General features: G+C 42.7%; 2 non-coding genes across 2 annotated transcripts; one reads left to right on the top strand and one right to left on the bottom strand.

Moving 5' to 3' along the window:
* Window positions 1–2,228: 2,228 nt before the first annotated feature.
* On the bottom strand, window positions 2,229–2,303 carry Trnat-ugu (transfer RNA threonine (anticodon UGU)). Its single transcript has one exon. It is a non-coding gene; the product is annotated as a tRNA-Thr (tRNA).
* Window positions 2,304–2,483: 180 nt separating this feature from the next.
* Trnat-ugu (transfer RNA threonine (anticodon UGU)) lies at window positions 2,484–2,558 on the top strand. Its single transcript has one exon. It is a non-coding gene; the product is annotated as a tRNA-Thr (tRNA).
* Window positions 2,559–10,380: the final 7,822 nt, after the last annotated feature.

Here is a 10,380-nt window from a genome sequence, read left to right as displayed (position 1 = left end):
CTCTATTAAATTATGCTTTCGGAAATTTTGCGTTAAAAATTCAACTTGCGCTACGGATCATCACTTTTGTCACCTTTATTTCTGATACTATACTCTCCTCCGATAGTATTTCACGAAAATAGCTTTTCTAGAAGATTTATAAAAAGCTCAATCATAATATTCCAAATAATTGTCAGATTTTCTTCAAAAAGAATATTTTTGCTCCAAAATAGTGTTATACTTTGTGATCAAGAGAGCTGGAGAAAAATATTACGTTAATTTATGACTCCTCTGCTTGTAATATAAATCACCGCTCTTATCAGAATTCACATCCGGCACTGCATTCTGTTAGGTCAGTATTTCGTTAAAATATCTTCTCTACAAGACCTCCAAAATCTTTCTCAGAAATTTTGAAAAATAGTTGTTGAGTATCCTTAGCAAGTGAATTTTGCTGCTCCAAAATAGCTTCTGGTCCTGAAAGTTGGGAAAAAATATTTTTCTTATGTCCAAGTGTGATTCCTCTGTTTCGAAGATTCTAAAAGCACGAAAAATAGCAGCTTTGAACGAGGAGCTAAGCGATGAATTGTCTAAAGTCTTCCTAAAATAGACGTCTGTCCTTCTGGTCAAGGTACTCCTTCCTCTTCTCGGTTGCTTGTAGAAAAGACGCTAAACAGTCACGTACAAAATATTTCTTTTGACTGGTTCAGTGGGCTCCTGGTCTCATGCTTGGTCCAAATTTCGAGATGAGTCCGCTTGTGGCCTCTGAAGGTTTGCAGTGTGGAATGCTACTGTCAACACAGAGCCGCAGTTGAAAACCACGCTGTCGGCGCGCCCATCTTTTTTATCAGTTTGCGTGGTTCCGTGTATAACCAGACAGATTGCGTAATGAGTAAAATTCTCTGCTCATACAGCCAACAGTCGCTTCAGATTCGTATTGACTCAGTTTTGTCAGTGCACAGCGGACGTTTTGCTGTGACCTCCAATGCCGACTGCACGACTGGCAGTGAAGCTATTTCAGAAAGTGACGCATACGCGGACTTGCTCCACTCTGAATGTTGGCGGGCTTGAGAGGGCTCGAGGCAGGTAGAATTCGGCGCGTTGAGTCCGTCGTCCTGGACACGGCGGCTCTTCGACCGCCAGGCTGTCATCTGGAACCAGAGCAACAATGTCAACATTTCCGAGAATTTCATCTCTCTCGTACACACACAAGCAGAGGGTGCGCGTCGAAATTTTCCGCCCGCTGGCTGCTGGCTCGGGCAAAGCGGTGGCGATGCAAATTCTATGCAAATACCGTTCCCCGTGTGAGAGGAACTCCACCAACGAAAATGAAATTTTTCACAGAGGCGCAATGCGCTGATACGCGGGATATGCCGGTACAAACAAACGTCTACGCTTACCGATTTAGCAAGTAAGGAACTCCCATATGTTGAACAAAATAAAAAAAACAATAAAATTCACTACCTCCTCCTTGAACTTCATTAAACGATTAGGTTTCCGGCAGAAAACTGCCTGACAGGAAGAGAGACGCTCCCGGTCGGATGGTGGTAAGTTCCTATGGGAGCAAAGTGGTAAGATCATCAGTCCCTAGGCTTATGCACAACTTAAACCTGACATAAACTGACTAAAGCTAAGGACAACACACACACACCCATGCCCGTGGGAAGACGCGAACCTCCTTCGGGGTGTGCCGCGCGAACCGTGCGGTCTGGTGTCTATGTAACTTCGTGCCCGTAAACACCATCGGCGAATAAGTAAATGATTAACAGCTGGAATTTTCTGTGGAAGTTAGAACGGCCACTAGAGTGCAAGAGCGTTTCTCGAGTTCGTAGGGTTTGTTAGATGTTGAGGTAAAACTGTGAATGACATGGAGACAACGCGTACTTGGGTCAGAGCGATATGAGCAAATGTAAGGGTCGTAATTGTGGGTCTCCAATTGGCCGGCTGGTCGAATCGTTCAATATCTAGATTTACAGGGCATTCGGATGTGACAGTGACCTGATGTCGGACAACACGGAAATGTGAGAATAAGCATTCTCGTGGGTACTGTTCCGGTTGATCACGTCTCACCGATACAAGTGGAGATAAATGTATTATCCACCAAACACATCGTAACCCCTTCACATCAGCGGCGGCCATACGACAAGTGCTGGACTAACTACAACATTCCGTGTCATGAAATGATAATTAAATGGACACCCTAGCTGCAAACCGGCGTTGATATACTTCATGGGGAACATGTTGAAAATGTGTGCCCCGACCGGGACTCGAACCCGGGATCTCCTGCTTACATAGCAGACGCTCTATCCATCTGAGCCACCGGGGGCACACAGGTTAGTGCGCCTGCAGAGACTTATCCCTTGCAAGGTCCCCGTGAGATCCACATTCCCAACACGTCCACATCACTACATTCGTAGTGCGTCTAATAGATGTTTGCCCGTCATACTCATGTGGGGCTCACGGGGAGCGTGCGAGGGCTAAGTCCCTGCAGGCGCACTATCCTCTGTGCCCTCGGTGGCTCAGATGGATAGAGCGTCTGCCATGTAAGCAGGAGATCCCGGGTTCGAGTCCCGGTCGGGGCACACATTTTCAACATGTTCCCAATGAAGTATATCAACGCCGGTTTGCTGCTAGGGTGTCCATTTAATTATCATTTCATTTCTAGCAAAGCTGCATGTTCATCAACGGTAACTGTTCTTTCGGGAACAGATACTACCGTCATATATAGTTAAAATATGACTTCCCGGCCACTGACCTTCTTGTGCGAACGCACACGCTATGCCCGAACTCGTACGGGACATGGTAGATTAATCAGCCACTAGTAATGTGTATGATGGGTAAACATCTATTAGGCGCACAACGAATGTAGTGGTGTGGACATGTTGGGAATATGGGTTTCAGAGGGAGCGTGCAAGGGATAATTCCCTGCAGGCGCGCTATCCTCTGTGCCCTCGGTGGCTCAGAGGGATAGATTGTCTGGCATGTAAGCAGAAGTCCCGATCGGGGCACGCATTTTCAACATGTCCCCAATGAAGTATATCAACGCCGGTTTGCAGCTAGGGTGTCCATTTAATTATCATTTCATTTCTAGTAAAGATGCATGGTCATTAACGGTAACTGTTCTTTCGGGAACAGATACTATCGTCATATATATTCTGTGTCATACCGGGCCGCGCGGAGTTACGCAACCCCCGGTCGAGTCCTCCTTCGTGCATGGGTGTGTGTGTGTGTTGTCCTTAGCGTAAGTTAAATAGTGAGTACGTCTAAGGACTGATGACCTCAGCAGATGGTCCCTTAGGGATTCACACACATTCGAACATTTTTTTTGTCATCCCGCACCTTTGCTCGGAGACTAGCAGCAGCCAAGTAGGAAACTATTGTCCCATGCTTAGGCTGCCGTTAACACTGTAACGAAAATGTCTGCGTTTGGAATGGTTCCGTGAAAGGGAAGCATGGACTGCTGATTAATAGCGTCCCAAAGTGTTCACAGCGACAGCCGGCCGGGGTGGCCGAGCGGTTCTAGGCGCTACAGTCTGGAACCGCGTGACCGCTACGGTCGCAGGTTCGAATCCTGCCACGGGCATGGATGTGTGTGATGTCCTTAGGTTAGGTATGTTTAAATAGTTCTAAGTTCTAGGGGACTGATGACCTTAGAAATTAAGTCCCATAGTGCTCAGAGCCATTTGTTCAGCGATGAGTGGCGGATGATCGTCGTCGGTCACCATGGCAGGGACCTGAGGACAGATTCCATCCTTCCAAATATTTTGAGAGGCATAGCGGTGTTACACCTGGTGGCATAGTGTACGGAACCCTAGGATATGACTTACGTTTTCTGCTCGGAGCGACTAAGCGACCCTCGACACCACAACGGTATGTTGCAGACATCCTGCATCGCCATGTGTCACCTCTCATTCGACAGTATCTATGTAGCATTTTTCAACATGACAATGCCCGTCCAATTACGGCACTGTCTGCAGGATGTTGACGTACACTCTCGCCTAACAAGATCCCTAGATCTGAGCTCGATGTGAAATGTGTGGGACCAGCTCGGACGTGAACTACGCCGCAGTGCCCGCATCCAAGATATCAAGGGCTTTTCCTGATTGAATCAGTGAATTCACCCTGTCCAGAGGAGGTTCAATGCTGTACTGATAAGTGCATTCATACTGCCAAGTACTTACTAAATTTAACCCGCGTTTCTGATCACTGCAGTAACATGACATACCCTGTCCACCTTCGAAGGTTCATTTCGTTTAGTTTGCGTGTTTTACTTTTTTTATGAGGCAGTGCAAACTGATCAGCGTAGCTGTAGTAGCGGAAACATAGTGAAAAAAATGTCTGACATTAAAACAGTCTAGACATCGTTAAGCCCCAAGGAACGGGGTAAATGACTCCCTCTCTGTCTCTCTCTCTCTCTCTCTCTCTCTCTCTCTCTCTCTCATACACAGACACACACACACACACACACACACACACACACACACACACACACAGACAGACTTGCATATACAGGATGAACATTAACAAAACCGACAAACCGCAAGGACGGATTCCTGACTGGAAATGGAAGAAGAAAGGTCCTATCAACATCTGTCCGGAAATGGACTGTGTGCGTGCAACGACAACAAATCGTCCCGGAAGACGGTATAAAGCTGCATCGCATCCAAGTCCAAATTAATATTCAGAGTCGCTTCCCTCTACAATTTTTACCTGTCACATAACCCTCCACTGTGAAATTATCTATTCATTGATGCTTCAGGATGTGCCCTATCAATCGAACACTGCTTTTAGGCATGTTGCGCCATAAATGCCTGTCTTCCCAGACTCGATTCAGTACTGCTTCATCGTTTACCCTATCCACTCACTTAAGAGGCACCATTCTTCTCTAACACACTGCATTATCTTGTTGGGTCCATTGTTTATCTTCAATGTTTCACCCCAGAAAAATACGTTTGGAATAGGCTTCCAGACAATTAAATTTACACTGCATTTTACGCCAACATGTTCCTCATGTTCAGGAGAGCTTCTCCAGCTGTTACCAGACTGCGTGTTTACAACCTCCCTACTTCGGCCAAATTTATTTGTTTTGCTCGGTACACAGCAAGACTTTTCCCCTTCGGTATTTTTAGTGTTTCATACATGACGATGGTGTCTGTTCTTTCGGACACGTCCGAAAGATTCGTGCAGTTCACATAGTTTAGGCTAACCGGCCGTTGACCTTCTTCTTCTGTGATGGATGCACACGGATTGCCCGAACTCTTACGGGACTCGGTACGATTGTCTGCCGCGTGTAATGAGTGTAATGGGCAGGGGCACTACGAATGTAGTGTGTGGACATAAGTTAGGACTGTTGGTCTCACGGGGAGCGTGCAAGGGATAAATCCCTTCTGTCGCACTATTCTCTGTGCCCTCGGTGGCTCAGATGGATTGCCGGCACGGTAGCTCAGCGTGTTCGGTCAGAGGGTTAGCTACCATCTGTAATAAAAAAAACTGAGGGTACAGATCAACGAAGAACCTGAACGGGTGTCATCGGACGTCCGCCCTGAACAAATTCAACGAAATGGATAGAGCGTCTGCCATGTAAGCAGTAGATCCTGGTTTCGAGTCCCGGTCGAGGCACACATTTTCATCTGTCCCCGTTGATGTATATCAACGCCTGTCGGCAGCTTAGGAACTTGATTTAGTTATCATTTCATTTTAGTGTTTCATGTCCTAACCTAATTATCTCCTTATCTGATTTAGTCCAACTTAATTCATTTAAATACTAGAGAACTCTAAAAGATTTAATCTTTGGTAAGTAGGGTATGACACAGTTTGAGTATAATTATTAGGATAAGCTGCTAGTTCAAACTATAACCGGTATTTGAGAGACATACAGCACGTTAACTAGCTAAAAATGACTTAGTTTGGTCTGAAGGTCCCTAACGGTGTGTAGCATCATCCTCTCTGCAGAGGAATCCATTTAAACACTTGTCAGACCAAAAAGATGAAATCTTTCGTAAGTACGATATGACATGACTGGAGCGAAATTATTTGGATCTGTTAACGAGTTTAAAATGATTCACTCCGCTCTGACAGGTTCCCAAAACTGTATAGCATCATCCTCGCTGCAGAGGAATTTATTTAAACGCTAGTCAGAGCAAATCTTTGGTAAGTAGGATGTGACATGGTTTGATTAAAATTATTTGGATCAGCTGCTAGTTCATAGAACAACTAGCATTTGAGACACTTCAGCACGTTAGAGAGCTAAACATGAGTCACTATGATGCTGATAGGTTCCGGGAAGTCTACAGAAACACTAATAATTTACAGCTCACATAATGAAAAAAATTACTGCTACTCAAAGCAAGCAAAGTACTAGGCCCTTATGAAATTCCTATTACGTGGAAGCAAATTACAAATTGTGTCTTGTTAATGTGTTGATCTCGAAGTAGCTTGTGAACACACTAGCAGCTTCTAACACTTAGTACGTTCTAACTTGAGGTGAATCTGAAAATTCTAGGTTAGAGAGGAAACTTTTTCTAGAATTTATGCAAATTTAATTTATGCATTGCGCAAATTAAGAGGCGAAAGTGTACAGGCACTGGCAGTCAACTTTTCTTTGTTATAGAGCATGATGATGTGAACCTACAACGCTAAGCGACTTAATCATTCCCTGCGTACGCACCACTCGGCGCTCCCGCTATCGATCATCCAGTTCACAAATGTCACGGACGTCCACCAACAAGGGCTTGACGCGACGCCGGGCTATCCGCGAATACCAGGCCTCTAATCTGTCGCGAGCATACAGAAGCTTATCCGATATTATTATATGGTATAAGTGCTCTTTTTGGGAGACGTTACGTGACAAACCTCTTTCATACCTAACAGGCCACATAAAAGCTTCCAACGAAAAATTCGTCTTCTTCTTTTTATCGCTTTTCGCTTCATTGCTTAGACCTTTCACCTGTTCTATCTTCTTTGGTCGTCGTACAACTGTTGTGGCTGGTGGTCTATTAACCAACGATAATCTGGGTGTTCACTTTTTGTCCCTCTTCCGGACTTACTGACAAAAGGTGCCGCTGTATTTACCAATTCTTTACTCAGCTGCCTCCATTTCTGCTCTTGTGGCGTGATTTTCGTTTCTGATGTGCTCTTCTCTTCAGCAACCTTTAGCTCTTACTTAATTTCATTTCCGCAGTTTGTTTTCAGCGCAAGTTCTTTTCAAGAAGTAGTACTGCAGGAAACTTGGTTGTATAAAATCATTCTACTGTCTTTGTCTGACATTATATTTAATATGTTGAAGAATTCATAACCTTACCGGTTTAACACCTGTATCTTTTATTACTCTCTAGCCAAAATAACTGTACAGTTTAACAAGGATATTCGTTTCTGAATCATATTGCCTACAAAGATTTTGGTAGACAGAAGCTTTGCTCCTGGAAACCATAACCTTAGTTTTGTTTTTATATATCTCTACTGTACTGTTGACATAGATGATTAAAAATGCTGAATCTGACGCTGAGAATCATATTTTCCTCCCGGTAATGGCGTAGGGCTCACAAATTAAAATACTTAAAATCTAGTCTTTTGAGTCCAACGTGTATGCATTATTCTAATTTTGGATAATGTCATTAAAACTCATTCTGGATGTCTTTGTGTTGCTTCTTTATTTATGGAAATTTTCTTATTGTGATGTTAATGGCTTTCATAAATTTGCTGGGATATTAATTATTTTTCATTACTGTTGAAATTTTTTTACGAAGTGTAAGAAGCTGTGTCAGTTTGCAAATTTAATTCTCTTGTTTTCTCTATTAAAATAACTTCTTGTACAATAAATTCACTCCCTATAGTTGATATCTCCTTCCTCAGTCCAACTCCGTTCTTCAGATACAAGGTTTTCAGGAGATATCTTATTTCTGTAATTTAATATTCTTGTGTATAAATTAAACAATGAGCTGAGTAGACTTATCCCTGTAATCCGTACATCTGATATTACCTGGCTCCGAGAAAGAAGTTGCTTCTGCGGTTTTCCATGCTTCATGTATTTAAACTGTTTACCGGTATTTGTAGCAGTCTCCTATGTACTCTACGACCTTTCCAGGTCATATGTGGACTCTGATCACCATTTATTGGTTATGAACTGTATATTAAAACTGAAGAAATTGCATAAAGTATTAAAATAACGAGAGGGACGTGGATAAGCTGGAATAAACAGAAGTGGTAGAGAGTTTTAGGGTGAGCATTAGGCAACAAATGACGAGAACAGGGGAAAGGAATACAACAGAAGGCGAATGGGTAGCTTTGAGAGATGAAATAGTGAAGGCAACACAGGATGATGATGATGATGCTCAGTTGAGCGGTCATCAGCGCCCGTGCAAAGTCCCAACTTTTACACAGTTCAATTTTTTTCACAGCCCAATCCAGCAACTGTCACGAATGATGATGATGATGAAATGATGAGGACAACACAAACACCCAGTCCCCGGGTAACACAGGATAAATTAGGTAAAAGTATATAGTAGTAATCTGTCGATACTACAGGAGAAATCGGATTGACTGATGAAAGCAGAAAATATAAAAATGCAGCAAATGAAGCAGGCGAAAGGGAACACACAAATCTAAAATATGAGACTGACAGGAAATGCGTAACAGCTGAGCAGCAATGGCTGGAGGACAAATGTAACGATATAGAAACATAAACGAATATGGTAAACACAGATACTGCTTATAGAAAAATTAAAGAGACTTTTAGAGAAAAGAAAAGCAGCTGAATGAATATCAAGAGTTGAAAGGTGGAAGGAGTGTAAAGAAGTGAAATAATCTTGAAGGTAATGTTATAGAAAGTGAAGGGGACGTAGATGAAGAGATTATAGGAAATATGATACGAAGAGACGCTTTTGACAGAACACTGGAAGACGTAAGCCGAAACAAGGCCACTGGAGTTTTGGCGACGTTCTGTCAGAACTACTGACATCCTTGGGAGAGGAGAGAGATTCATGATAAAACTGTTTTATTTGCTGTTCAAGGTGTATGAGTCAGGTGAAATACTCTCAGACTTCGAGGAGAATATAATAATTCCAATTCAGAAGCATACAAGTGGTGACAGGTGTCAACATTACCGAACTATCAGTTTAGTAAGTCCTGGTTGCGTAATACTAACATGAATTATTAAAAGAAGGATGAAAAAACTGGTGGAATCGGACGTCGAGGAAGAGCCGTTTGGATTCCGGAGAAATGTAGGAACACTCGAGGCAATACTGACCCTACAATTTATCTTAGAAGACAGTTTAAGGAAAGGCAAACCTGCATTTATAATATTTGTAGACTTAGAGAAAGCTTCTAACGATGTTGACTGGAAAATCCTCTTTGAAATCATGAAGGTAGCAGCGGTAAAATACAGGGAGCGAAAGGCTATTTACAGCTTGGATAGAAAGCAGATGGCAGTTATAAGAATCGAGGTACAAAAAAGGAAAGTTTTAGTTGAGAAGGGAGTGGGATAGGTTTATAGCCTATCTCCGTTGTTATTCAATTTGCAACTTGAGTAAAGGAAACCAACTGAGAAGGGAGTGGGATAGGTTTATAGCCTATCTCCGTTGTTATTCAATTTGCAACTTGAGTAAAGGAAACCAACAAAAAAAGTACGGAGAAGGAATTGTAGTTGAGGGAAAGTAAATGAAAACTTTAAAAACCTTAAGGTCTGCCAATGACGTTGTAATTCTGTCAAGGACAGCAAAGGACTAGGAAGAGCACTTGAACGAATGGACAGTGTCTTGAAAGGAGGATATAAGATGAACATCAACAAAAACAAAACAAGGTAATGGAATGTAGTCGAATTAAACCAGGCGATGCTGAGGAAATGAGATTAGGAAACGAGACATTTAAAATTTAGGTGAGTTTTGTCATTTGGGCAGCAGAATAACTGATGAAGGCGGAAGAAGGAAGGATATAAAATGTAAACTGCCAATGGCAAGAAAAGCATTTCTAAAGAAGAGAACTTCGCGAATGTAGATTTAAGAGTTCGGAAGCCTTTTTTGAATGAATTTGTATGGAGTGTAGCCATGTATGGAAGTGGAATATGGACGATAAGCAGTTCAACCAAGAACAGAAAAGAACCTTTTAAATGTGATGCTACAAACGAATGCGGTAGATTAGATGGGTAGATCATATAATCAATGAGGAAGTAGTGATAGAATTGAAAAGAAAAGAAATTTGTGGCACAACTTGACAAAGGAAGGGACCGTCTTTTAGGACACATTCTGAGGCATGAACGGTTAACCAATTCAGTACGGGGGGGGGGGAGTATGAGTGGTAAAAATTGTATAAGGAAACCAAAACATGAATACTTTAAGCATGTTCAAAAGGGAGTAGGTTGCAGTAGCTATTCGGCGAAAAAAGGTTTGTGCAGGATAGAGTAGCTTACAG

This window comes from Schistocerca cancellata, chromosome 1 (assembly GCF_023864275.1).
Source record: "Schistocerca cancellata isolate TAMUIC-IGC-003103 chromosome 1, iqSchCanc2.1, whole genome shotgun sequence".
NCBI lineage: Eukaryota > Metazoa > Arthropoda > Insecta > Orthoptera > Acrididae > Schistocerca > Schistocerca cancellata.
The sequence above is the reverse complement of the archived record's forward strand: the minus strand, read 5'-3'. Positions and strand labels throughout refer to the sequence as shown.